Genomic DNA, 13,632 nt, shown 5'->3' with positions numbered 1-13,632 from the left:
GAGCTGCAGTGTAGGTCTGGCAATCAGCCCACGAGCCCTAATCCTGCAAATATACATCACACACTTCATTTTATACTCGTGAGAAGCCCAGCCTAAATGAAATCCTATTAAATTGTGGGTCTAGAGCTAATTAAACATCTGCCTTTCAGTGATTTTTTTTTTTTTTGGTGAGATTACATATAATGTATAGGTAAGTACACATGTATAGGATTCTTTCTATCAATTTTTTAAAAGGCAATATAGTAAATATTTGTTATTTTCCTTTAACAAGTCCCCATAATAAAGTGGTGATGAATGACACCATCTACTTTACCTGGTTTTACTTTTGTTTCAAAACTTTCCAAAGCAAAGTGTGAGGTACAATAAGGCAGCTGGCTATCATCCATAGGCCCTTCAGCTCCAAAGCCTTTAAGGTGAGATGTGAACAAGACTGTGCCTTAATTATTGGCAGCAACTAGCTTGGCTTTTCAAAGTAATAAATGGGGGTCCTTACAAAGTCTCTTCTTAAGTAGCTAAATGCATAATCCACCCAGGATATTGTTTTAAAATTAATTTCATCTTCAGTAATTTGATCAGAGAAAGAATTGTATTGGTCATTTCTCTTGTGTAAGAACTGTGTCGCACCTAGGGGCAAGGAACATTTATTTTCATGATTAATACCTGTGAGTTTCATGGCCTAATGAGAAAGCCCTAGATGTATTTGAAATTAAATTGCCTTTTTTTTTTTTTTTCTTTGACCCTTTGTTCAATTCATGTAAACACTTTGACTACTGTCCTTCTCCTTGTGGATCCGAAGATCCTGGATCACCCACGTTGCATTTGTTTGTAGATGTAGTTGCAATATTAAGGCATGGGAGTTCCAAAACAAGTCATTTTAAGTGGACACCTGTATACATTTGTGTAACTTACTACATTTCTCAAAGATGAATAGCCCTGGAATTGTGAAAGTGAAAGTTAATGGAATATTTTGCCCTACTTTCCCTGGCACCTATCCAACCTGACCAAGAAATCTAGGGCTGGGTTTTGTGTTGCTATTAAGTCTATCAGTCTCTTCACTGCAACCTCCTATTTGTTGAAGTCCAGTCCAAAATGTGTATGTACCTGAAAAAAACCCCATGTAGTATATTCCTACTTGCACTGTTTCCATCTCATGTAACAGCTTGACTTGAAAGTATTTGGAAGGGATTTTAATCATCCCAGTCTTCCATTTGCCCCAGTGTAAAGGCAGCATTAGTCCTTGATGATCTCACTGCAGTGTCATCTTGCCTTTCTCTAATGTCAGCTCTTGCTATAACTTGCCTGCATTAAATTGAAGATCTTTGGTGTGCAGGGTATGTCTTAATTCCCCAAATCCTTTATACCCTTATGGCTTTGAATGAATGTTAAAACTTTCATACTTTATTTGCTGGTATGTTTTTGCACTTGTTTTACTCTGGTTCTCCTGATCCTTCAAAATCATTATTTGAAAGTGCATCTTGTTCTGTGAAGACCCAAAGAAATTAAAGGAATGCCTTGCAGTGGGCTGGGGGGGAGGAAGGACTTTGAGCCCTCATGATAGGAAGGAAAATACTGAAGGATAGGCTCACCTCTTAGAGCTACTGGTGTCATTAAATACTTACCCAAAGTGTCCAGAAGCTTAAGTGGGTAGCCAGAACTCCACTGTGTAAGGCAATTAAAATGACTGATGTCTTGATAAAAAGGCAGCATGTTGTTGCTTTTTGGCTGTTTGGTGTTGTATAGGCATGGTTTAAATGCTGCATTTGTGTTTCTGTCTTAACATCTGTGGTGGTGAATGTCAACTTCAAAAATAAGAAGCAATTGTGCCTGTTGAGTCGGGGTGCCCTGCGAAAGGCTTGGAGTAGCTGGCTGTGGCTCACCTCATTCAAGTCTCCTGGGCATTAGTGTGATAGTCTGCTTGCAACACTGGTAATGCCCAGCTGCTGAGCTGTTTTGTTCCAGAACATACAGGAACAGATCTGTGGGGAGCAAGAGCCAATTCAAAATCTGCTGGTCGGAACACCGGAGAGCAGCCTTGGATGGGACTACATGGTCTGGTTCAGTGCTTTGTAGAAAGAGTTGAGCTAACTTGGAGTACGTCATGCAGCCATCAGAAGATGACCTGTGTTGGCTCCTCAGCTGACAGGCACTGGGTGAGAAGCAGCATATGACAATGCAGCTGTACTTTCACCTCAGATAGTGGCATCTTTGGGCTGAGGTTGTTTGGCCAGTGCCATTAACTGCAAGATGCTGAGCTTTGTTTAACAAAGCAAATATTACATTAAAACATAATTGAGCTAAATCAATAGCTGTGCTGCTCTGAATGCAGTGCTGGTGGAGACAGTGCCCCTGGTTTTCATTTGAGATGCTGCTGGTAAAATTAATTTCAAGGATTAATCCTTCCCTGTGCAGAAGATGAAGCACTTTTGTTGTTTATACTTACTGTGTCCCAAAAGAAGGATAGAGCAACCAAGAGAAGCAGAAGCTTTATTTTACCAGAGAAGAGGAAGTAATTCTGGGAGGGTCGCTGAGGACTTTTGCCATTAGGTCAAGACCCAAGATTGGAAGCTCAGGGTGCAGGGTGGAGTTCCCCTCTTGTCTCAGCATATGAAACCTGCTTCTTGTGACCTGTCACGTAAGCATGGTCTGTTAGTCACTTTTTCCCCTGAAAAACATTTCTGCAAATAGAATAAACCATCCTTTCATGTTGGTGCAGAAAGTATAAGTATTTAACAAACTTACATATAGTTTAGTTAACAGCTTGTGTGGTAGGTTTGCCATCCACCCCCTAAAATAAAGACTGATGTTTCCATTAATTACATGATGATTACTTTCCAGCAGGATAAATCAGCCCCTGCTGAGCTCCAGGCTGCCACAGCTAGTCTGGTACCTATGCCTGAATTCAATACTTTAAAGCTGACTTCAATATTTCTTTCACAAGTAGTACCTGTCTGAAGGCTCCTAGACATAACCACAGACATCTATAATGTGAGGCGAATCCCTGCCTTCTGGGCAAGTCTGAATCACTTCCTTTGTATTTATCAGAGATAAAAAGTAAACATGCTTATGGAACTTATCATGTTTCTGTCCTGCTTGTAACATCACGTGTGTGCACATCTGAATGCACAAACCCATAAAGTGGGCTCAACTTTTGAAGCATCTGCTTGTTTGATTGGTAAATCAGATATTTCCCTATGAATTTGACATTGTCCTGACTTTATTCTCCCAGGGATTTTGGAAGAGTATCCAGATGCTATGAGCTTCTTGGCTCATGGTGGTTTTCCCACTAATTCACTACTTATTTCTCACTAATTTCCACATTCGTGTGTGCATCTGATATGTATGGTGTGTGTGAACATATGTGCTGTTTCAGTGAGAAAGACGCAACCATGGTCCTGTTATGTAAATAAGAGTTTGTCTGTTCAAAGCACTACTCAGGAGCGCATGATTTGGCAATGGAAACAATTTCTTAATAAGTGGTGTCTGGTTTTAGTTCTGGCTGCTGTCTTTTCAGACTAGACAGCTTTTGGCTGTTGCACATTTTTGTTTCCCTCTCTTTCATCCATTGTTCTTTCTAACACAGGTCTCTCACTGCTCAGTGCCTTCCAAGATGTTCCCCAGTCTGAAATGACTTGCCTGTCAATTGCTGTTCATAACTTGCCAATTTGGTTTGATGTGTGGTGGAATTGAATTCTCTTTTCTTGGTAACCAAAAATGTATTTTTTGAAGCTGCATGGTTTGGGACACTGTATGTACAGAAATATGTTTATGGTGATTATTGTGGTAATGAAAGACTACCTGTTGAGTTCTCAGCAGTCAAAAGAGTCACAATAATGAAGACATTTGAATACAAGGCCAGTAGGCTCGTTCCTGTTTTACTTCAGGGTCTCTTAGGAGCTTTATCTATGTTCACAGCTACATTTTCGTTGCTTGCACTTCCTCATGTGTCTCATCTTTAAAAACTCATCATGATGTTGATATCATTTGACATGCCTGGCCAGTGTACAGCATCAGTTATTTTCCACACTAAGGCCACTACCCTGGAAGTGTAGAAAGAAGGATTCCTTCTTTTTAATGCTCTGTGCCTCATGATTTGATTGTCGTGTATGACTTCATCCCCGCTCCATTCACGTTCTGAGTTGCTGTCTTTTTGAATAGCTGTCCTGAGAGAAAGACAGATACAAACACTTAGGAAAGTCAGTTCAGGTGGATGCATTTTCTGACATCAGTGCTGTGTAGCTCACTGGGATCGAGCCCACAGTCTGCATCACTGAACACCCTTTTCATGGGGCAGCATCCTGTGATTGGTGTCCCTGTTCACCAGTTCCTTGTGAAGGCTGTGCTGCCTTGAATTAACAGTGTCCATACTGCAGTTTTGTCTCTCACTCGTACCAGTAGTTCGTCTGCATCTGAAGGGCTCAAAAGATGGTGTCTACAAACCCTAATAACCTCTGGGCCCAGCTGCATTTTTAGCAGTGGTATCTTCTGAGTTGCGTTACAGATTCAGCTTGTAGCTCCTGCAGTAAAAGCAAGGATGGACTGTGTGTAGTTTTGTAGCTGTTTCCAGCTTCAATGTGTGTAACTTTTTCCCATATTTGTGCTTTCTAGCAAATGCCTGGAGATAAAGCTGTGCTCCGCCACCTCTTCTGCCATCCTGTCTCCTGTGCCCATACCCCCAGTTTTGATTCTAGGTTTCAGAAATCCTGCTGGTTGCTTTTGCTGATGACATCAATATTCCTTTGTGGCAGACTGGTTCCCACATGGCATTCCTTGGCATCTGCTGGTGCTCACTGTGCTGTGAGGTAACTGCTATCCTTCCACAATACCTTTGGCAATGAGTATTGAGACTGCTCTGGCCAAGTCAGGTAGTATTTCTTGATGAGTGTTTTTTCAAAGGCTTTGCACAACTTCTGTGTCTATGCAGAAGTGCTGTTAGCTGGCTCTCAGAAGGAATCAGGTGGGTACAGAGGTCAAGAAGATGCAAAACAATTACCTACCTTTTCAGCAGCCTTATACTGCTTATCCAGCTTGTGGGTTCTGTGGCTTTAGCAGTGATGTCTCCAGCCTTTGTTCTATTGCTCCCATAGTTTTTCTTTCATGTGATGGGTGCTTGGTGAAGCAGGTGCTCTATTGGCTAGGCTGTTCTACCTTTCAGGTGTAACATGCCTGGGAAACATCAACTACTTCAGAAACATTTTGGTAATACCAGAGAGACGTCAGTCCTTTCTGATCTTGGGGCTTTGGATGTGTGCATGTGTGTGGATGGTGATGTCTTTGAAGATGCTTGTATTCCACTTACACTTGCAAAAACATGGCTGATTTGCTCCCTAAACTGTTTAGGGACCCAAACCTTGATCTCTAGAGGCCCCTACTGTTGACCTTACTTACACAATGTGGAAGTGGGACTTCAGAGGGGAGGCTGAGGTGGTTAAGGTGTCACCTGAAGTATGGAGGAATGAAGTTTGTGTGTCTGCTCAAACTGAGCAGATGAGGAATCTGAGTTTCCTAAGGGAATACTTGAAACAGTAGGTGGCTAATTACTCCAGGGGCTCTCCCTCACTTGTTTCCTTGCTGGAGGAGATGGATGTGAATGCTGCATTGCTATGATGCTAGAAGTATCCTTGCTGGATGCTACTGATTGTGGGAAAGACAGGCAGGATGCTGAAATGCCACCAATGCCTGTACACTTCATGCCTGATCAGTTCTGGAGCCTCCCCTATTTCATAGTGCCTCTGTGCCTGTGGAACAGCTTGTATCCAGGCAGTGCCATGTCTCAGGGTAGTGCAAGGCTGAGCACTGCAAAATCAGAAAGCTTTGAGGAATCCATGAGAGGATAAACTTCTCCCATGGTGAGTGCTATTGCATTCATGACTTTAGGTGAAACAGTGGCTTCTGTGCCAGGAGTTTTTCAACCAGGTGTTCTTTCTCCTCAGTCTACTTGCAGATTGAAGGCTATGGTTGTTGTACTGCTGGGTCATTTCAATTTTGCTTTTGTGGGTACAAAAGTGTTGCTTTCTTCTTCTGTGTAGTGCTGGGGAGCTTCTTGTAGCTTAGTGTTGTCACTGATGACTTACAATCAATTTGGTATTGCTTTTATTTCATGCATTGTTATCCTTGAGTGCTAAACTATTTCAGACTTTACCAAATACTTAACCTTGGCTGGTTTGCATCACACTAATATCACATATGTCCAAAAGTTAAAAGCAGTAGTTTTAAGAGTATTAAGAAAGTTGCAAGATTTCCAAGGGTAGGAAAAGCCAGAGTCAAAGCTGCTTGGAGAACTTAGCTGGACTTTGTCATGTAAAAGGATGAAAGAACCTGAAGTTTTGAAATCATGCTCTGCTTCCCCAGTTCACAAATAGAAGAGAAATCTGATAGTAGGAGTAGAATGGTGTGTGGGCGTGCCATTAAAGACTCTTTGAGTGCCCCAAAGGGCCCAACTCAAGGAATTACTGGTAATCTTCATCCTAGGGCTTCTTAACCTTTTGAAGCCTAAAGGCTGGCAAACTAAAAGATTAAACTCATGTAGGTTTTGGTGAATAATTCCCCATGTTTTGAAGACTACAGAAGACAAGCTCTTTAGGTCTGCCCTGTGGATATCACTGTGTGCATTAATGGAATAATGGAGAGCTGCAGCAAATTGCTGACGGTCTGGAAGCAGGGTGGGATGCTCTGCCTGCAAGAGTATTATAGATATTTTCTAGTAGTACAGGTAAGAATTTAAAGGTATTGAAACCAGTTCTAAAGTCCAGATGCAAAGAGTGTGAATACTCCCCTCCCCACACAAAGAAAGGGTGCTGACAAGAGGTGCAGGATACAGTGGTTGTTCGCTTTGGAAGCAGAGTGATCGGTGTGTGTCAGCAGCCTCTTCCAGAACTGGGGAGTCTGCTGTTCAAGTGTTTGCCTACCAGATTTCTGTTCTCCAGTGGGAATACTGAAAAGATCAGCTCTGTGGATTTTAATCTGCATTTGGGATCTCTCAAGCCACTGGCTAAAAGATGAAGACAACTGGTTTGCAACTTGAATTCAATTATGTTTCTTTTATGTAGATACAGTGGATTCAGTACATCATATCAGTATGACAAAAAAGGGAAGTGAATTATCCTGGGCCCTAAAACCATTGTTGGGGAAGGAAAAGATTTGTAGATGTTAGTTAACATACTTTGACAACTGTTTGCCAAAGCCATTCATTACATCTGCCTCTGCATTAGAAAGGGCACAATATTTCATTTTCCATTTCCTTTCACAAATAGAAAATTAATTGCATAGACTTGCAGAAAGTGCAGATATAACTCGTTATGTATTGTTAAGGCTGTCTGTGATAAATTTATCAAGCTTAGACAAAAAGTACTCTGAAATCACAATGGATCTATCTTAATTAGCGTTCTTTAAGAGACAGTTACACCTGTTTGGAAATGGGAGGTAAAAGACAAGTTTTCCAGAAGCACAGTAATAGTGGTCTCTGCCAGAGGACGCTGGCAAACATAAACTATACTTTGTTTTGAGCCCTGTTACTACCTTTCACTAATCAAATTCGAAGTCCTGTTTTGCAAATCAATTATTCCTGTGTATCTGTTAAAAAAAACCAAACCTCAACTGGGCTGTAATGACCATGCAATAATGGTTATCTTGCTGTTACCAGTGATGTAATTGAGCAGTTGTATGGGGTGAAGGTGAACCCATTAAAGTCCATCTCTATTAATGCAGTTATGACATATGCTGTTTATAGAACTCCCAGCCATAAAACCATCCTACTGTTATCCATTCTTGGTTATATTTGCTGATACAGCTTATCTCTGCTGGTGCCACTGGAGTGGTGCTGTGGAGCCTGTACTTAATGACAGTAGAAACCAGAGGGTGATTAGAAATGGTGTCACAGTTAGAAGCACAAACAGGAGGAGGTCAGGGACATGAAGACATGTTACTGCAGTGTGCCGAGTTGCCTTGGCAAATAAATACCACAAGATGAAAAGATAAGGGAGAAAATGGGAAGTTTTGCACTTGTGGCTGAAGGCTGACGGACTTGCTGATGGATGGCTGAGCGCTGAAAAGAGTTTTCAATGAGCTGATATTTCACTCTGTTTTACTCTGGATTGAGGTTACATCCTGGCTATAGATTCCATGGGGGAAGAGCACTAATGGACTGGCAGCCAGAGGCTCTCGAGCTGAGGCCTTACAAGGTTTGGGTGAAGAGGGAGTGTGGTGAGCAACAGTGTCTTCATCACTGTCAATCTACAGTAAAACACCTTCTGTCAAGACAGCCTTAATATGTATTTTAAGTTCCACAGTTGTTAGATTGTGATTTAGGAGTTATCTTGTTATCTGCAGGTTTGGTTTCACAGATCATCTGCTCTTGGAGCTTTTGTTACAGGCCTCATTTTCAGCTTGTGGGTTATAAACAGTCAGAAACTTCTGCTTTTCCCGAGTGCTTTTCCGACACCATCCTCTGACCTACGTTTCACCCCTTCCTGTGCTCCTTTCCCCCACTCTGAATTTTTTGAGTGCTGAGATCAGCTCTTCATTTTTACCAGTAGTTTTTAGGTTTGAATTCTAACAAGAGAAAATAGAACTAAGTTTAATGCAGTGTCTTTCTCAGCAAACACAAGAAAAATAGAAACTCAAACTTTAAAAAAAAGAAGCTAACCTGCAGAAGTCAGTATCAGCCTATTTCTGTAGTTGCTTCAAACAGTTCTAGAGTTCCTTAAGCTTTTCTGCTCAGCTATGCAGATGTGAAACATTCCTCCCTCGGTCTGAGCATGTACAGACCTCTCAGTGGCAGAACACGATGGAATTTGTGTGATGCACATACCTCAGTCCAGTCACAAGTGTCATTAACAGCAAAACTATGTTAGAATTTTCACCAAACAAGCCCGAAACTCAGACTTCAAAATGCAGGTATTTTTGTTTTTTTTTTTCCTGAAATGCTGTTTGTTTTACTCAGCTTCTGAGAGTATCAAGGGTTTAGCAATGCAGGGATCTGCCTAAATTAGTGAGTTAAAAGGAATCTGGTGGAGAAGATCTAGTTGTGGGTTTTTGTTCTGATCTGTACATTAGTGTGTACATGTGAAACAATCCTTCAGTCTGCAAGGGCACTGCTGCTGCTGCTGTTGGTGGAAGGAGTTTGCAAAGACATCTTAGTGCACTTGCTGTTTTAGTGATAGACCCATTTCCTCTCTGTTTAGAACCTTGTTATAGCCCTGTTCTGTAGGAAAATACACTGTGGTGCTAATAGGGCATATTTCCCATCCTTCCTTCTGTTTCTTTCCTTGCTGCAGGTCCAAATGTACTCTTTGCTATTCACCACTGTCCCATTTTCTCTGTTACAATGCTGTCAGCAGAACAGCTGATGCTGACCTCCTACGTGCTATTGTTATGCTTTAGTACCAACATCCCAAGGTAGGTGACAGAGTTTTCATTTCTTGGCTGTTATTTGAAATTCTAACTTGGGTAGGTTTCACTGCCTTGGTTAAAACTCTGGGCATGAACTGAAGAGTCTCTTTCACAGACAAACGAGGGAAAAAAGTTCTGACACCACAGAATTGGAGTATGCTGTTCAGGCTCACAAAATATACCAAGTAGGAAGAATGGAGCTCCTGGCTTTGAATTTAGCACATCAGTGGTATGTGGACTTAAATTTATGATGTCTCAGCCTTTTTATTCTCCTGCACTTTTCAGTGGTGGTCATCACTGCATTTTTCATCTTATTGATAGAAGACCTTGAGGTCACATGTAACTTTTACCTCTGCCAGTGCCATTCCTAGATTAGATTAGAGATTAGGTTTGTCTTCTTTTTCTTCATCCTTCTCCTGGCTCCACATATTTGAGTCTACTGGCTTCCAGTCTCTTTGAGACCAAACTACTGTGTTCAGCAAAGACAAACCTGTGTCTGATTCTGTAATCTGAGCAGTTGCTCTCTTTCAGTCAGTAATTATCCAGAATTTTTGGGCATTTACCGCTCTGTCTATTTTAAGACCTCAACCCATTCCCTGGTTTAGAAGATGGTGGAAGGTGAATGGAAAAAAAGGAGATTTGTGAGGAGTTGAATGCTTTTCATTTGCTTCCAGAGCTGCTTCCCCATGGAGGACTTCTAAATCAACTACCAAAATCTTTGGATCAAACTTTTGCTTACATCCAAGAAATAGGTTTTCTATGTCAGTTGCTTTATGATAAATCTGAATACCCATTTCTGGTGTCCAGTTTGAAAACCTTGATTCTTCTCAAAGAATATTTAAAAAACAGAATAATGAGTAGTATGTATATCTGACTTTTGTTGCTTGGATTTGCAGATGAAGAATATGGGTTTGGATCATAGGTTTAAGATGCAAGGCTAGGTTTATTAACAGGATTGGTATGTATCATACAAGGTGAGCTCACAAGCCATGGTTTGGCACAGCACACAAAACATCCAGATAACCTTAAGCTACTGAATTTCAGACTGATTTCAATTAGATCCTTGTCAGGGTTGCACCAATCAATTTTAGAAGAACAGCATGTAACTTCTGTGACACCGATTTCACAAACTGCGTAATTCATAATTAATGTTATGTGGCCCTTAAGAGGTAGAACAGTGCACAAATACTCTGTGGCCTCTTCCCTGTGCATGAAATACTCAGTATTTGCAGTGAACCTCTATTGAATTGGCCCATACCCCGCAGAAGTTTACCTCAAACTGAAGAAGATACAAAGAAATTGTATTTAAATTTTTAATTCAAAAAGAATAGTGAATGGTAATTACCTACAGCATAAAATAGGCTACTAAAGCAAGATTTTGTGATTTCTATTAGTTAGCTCATCTCAAAGGCTAGTGTGTGTGCATAAATGTGAGCGAGCTTAGAAGTTTAAATGTAGTGTGATTTTTAAAACAAATGATTTAAAGATATAACTTGTGGAGGTAGAAACATTGCTGCAAAAAGTGCCCTGTTTCCACGTTGCCCATCCTTATTCCTTCACAGGAATAGCTGAAAAGGATTAATGTCCCTCAGTAATGCAGAGCCATGGTGAGATGCCCTCTTTGGGCTCCCTCTCTGCAGGCCAAGGGCAATAATGCCCCAGCTGCTGATCAACACCAGCACACCAACAGTCTCTCTTCTGTGTCAAGCAAAAGTGCCAGTCTAGTTCAACCAGTTCAAACAGCTGGCTTGAAGTCACCCAGCTGATTTTGTCTGTCATGTGTTAGGAAGTGAACATCTGAGCTCCTCTGCTGGCAGAGGAGTGGATGGGGAGAAGAGTTCACAGCAGCACTATCCTCAGTTGGACTGTGAAGAATCTATCAATGGCCCAATTGTCTTCACAGGATCTTTTGTGCTACAGTTAAGGCACTGCCTGTTGTGTGTGGACACAGCTGAACGCAGAGGAATGGATCTGCATCAGTCATAGCCACATCAGTAGGGAGAGAGGAGATATTGCTGTGTGGGCTAGTTTTACTGTCAAGAAAAAAGGGAGAGCTCACTTCCTCTCCCTGCGAAGCTATCCCTTCCTTCCCAGCCCCTGCAATTATCTGCTCCAAGATGTTTTTCCACTAGATTATCTGCAGAGTAGTTTTACAAGAAGCACTGAGAAACAAGCCAGCATAGAAGCAGTAGAAGGACTCGGGAATTAATTTCTTTCTGATGTCCTGGTGTGTTCCAAGTCGGCTTGATACAAGATACACAGAGGTGGCCACTAGGCTATGTGTCTTTATTGTGAGCAAAGAGACAAGATTTCTCAAAGTCTTTTCCCTTCTCAAGACAAGGAGTGTGCAAGAAGCTCCTGCTTTTGGAGTTTCCTAGCACATCACAATCTGCTTTCCTCTGGAGATGACCAGAAGGGGGAAATTGATGAATATTTATTCATCCCGAGAGACAGCATGAGCTCCTCCAGTTTCACAACCCATCATGATTCACCCAGCCATGTTTGCTTTTTTCTGTTTGATAGAATTGATATATTTTACACTGAGCTGTACTATGAGCAGAGTTCAAAGCAACTGCATGTGATGGGATTGATTCTTTGCAAATGAACTATTTTCTGTTCCAGAGGTCAAGCTCAGAATGTCATAGTTACTTTTTCATTTGGGAAGGACGACCTCTTTTCTCAGGCAGGAAACAAAGGCTTATGGTAGAGAGCATTTCTTGGAATCGTGACTCCTTAAATAACTGTTCTGTAGAGCACCTAAAATACACCAAAATACCTGGTCCTAGTATGAGCCATGGAGGAAGTTTATGCAGCTACTTACTAATTTGACACTTGCGTCAGTGCTTGATGTGCTGCTCCACTCCAGAGTGTAGCAGTGGAGAAGCCCCACAACTGCAAGTGAGGTGTGACTGCACGTTCTTCACATCACTGGGTTCACAGCAGGACTGGGGTTCTACTTCTGAACCTGGATTCAGAGAGGACTTTTAACATTTCTAGGTATGTACCTCTCTGAACCTCTAGCAAAAGGTGAAGTAAGGCCTAGTGTTAGCATGCTGGACTGAGGAAAACGTTAAGTATGTATCTATATCAGCATCCAGCAGCTGTCAGGATAAAGGAAGTTGTGTGCCAGTGGGTACATGCAGCAGCATCCTGTTGTGGAGAAAGGTGCTGACCACACTTCACCTTTTGAGCCTTTTGAGTCTTCAGGGATTTTCTATCAGAATCCATCTTCAAATTCTCCTTGTCTTCCAGCCTCCTCTAAAGTCATCTTTGTCTTCAGGTCAGTTATTCTTTATAAGGTTCTTCTCCAAATTTCTGTAAAAACCCAGGGAATACTTGACAATTCACTGGAACTGAGGAAAGCTGAAGTCATGACTTGACAATGTATTTTTGATAAGCTGACTTTCAGGATTTATTCATTTCTACTGCATGTGTCTGCAACTCAATCCAGTAGGCATAAATGACACATAAGCAATGGAGTAAAGGTTATACCTAAGTGAATTTTTCTTTTATTTTTTCCCCTTTTAAAAATTGTTTCTGTAACAGACTTTCAAAATCACTTGTACCATTGTGGGGTCATCTCAGATGCCTTTGATATCCAGGTGTATTTTTCTTAAAAAGCTTAATTTTTCAGACCATAGATACTTGGCACAGTTTTGTTTCTTAGCACTGAAAAATTAAACCTTCAGAATCACTTACCACTGTGTCCAGTTGCTCTTTATTTTACCTACAGTTAATAAACTTTTTAATATGGACTGATTGTACCTAAATAGTCAATAACATTTTCATTATCAGCTTCGTTATCGGTTTCTCACAGAGGTCACAAAAGCAATGAGTCCTGTATTATGTTGTGGAGGAAGAACAAGGCCTTCAGGATGAGTTTATGGAGGGGGCAAAGGTGAGAGGGGACCCTTGGGCACGTGCAGTAATTCTGCATGTGAGGCTGATGGTGGTTTAGTAGCAGAACTGGGAGTGCTGGGGCTCAATAGTAGGAAATGAGGATGACTAAGCAGAGGGGAGAAGCTCAGAACGAGGCATCTGAAGATGATGTGATGACACAGAGGAGGATGTTAGAGGAATTCAAAGCACAGAGTAAAATGGCTGGGGCAAAAGGCCCAGGCAAAAGGAACATTACTTTCATAATCTGCATGGGAAGGAAGGGATCAGGAAGTGCCTGAAGGGAGAAGGTGGGCAGAGAGAAGGGTTACTGTGACATGTTCCTTGGAGATAGATGATGAGTGTTTT

The 13,632-nt window shown here is 41.5% G+C and overlaps 1 protein-coding gene across 3 annotated transcripts in view; it reads left to right on the top strand.

The window, feature by feature from the left end:
* Nucleotides 1-13,632, top strand: part of BCL11A (BCL11 transcription factor A) — a 136,797-nt gene that overhangs the window by 21,339 nt on the left and 101,826 nt on the right. The window contains exons 4-5 of one of the 3 annotated variants that reach the window (XR_011149611.1): nucleotides 9,273-9,393; nucleotides 9,503-10,895. The exons of the other annotated variants lie outside the window; for them this stretch is intronic. The gene's annotated coding sequence lies outside the window, so the exon portion shown is untranslated. Of the gene's footprint in view, nucleotides 1-9,272; nucleotides 9,394-9,502; nucleotides 10,896-13,632 lie in introns of those variants that run through there. 3 annotated transcript variants of the gene reach the window in all.

The sequence above is a fragment of the Aphelocoma coerulescens genome, chromosome 3 (genome assembly GCF_041296385.1).
Source record: "Aphelocoma coerulescens isolate FSJ_1873_10779 chromosome 3, UR_Acoe_1.0, whole genome shotgun sequence".
NCBI classification, from domain to species: domain Eukaryota; kingdom Metazoa; phylum Chordata; class Aves; order Passeriformes; family Corvidae; genus Aphelocoma; species Aphelocoma coerulescens.
Note: the sequence above shows the minus strand (reverse complement) of the source record. Positions and strands in the feature narration are given on the sequence as shown.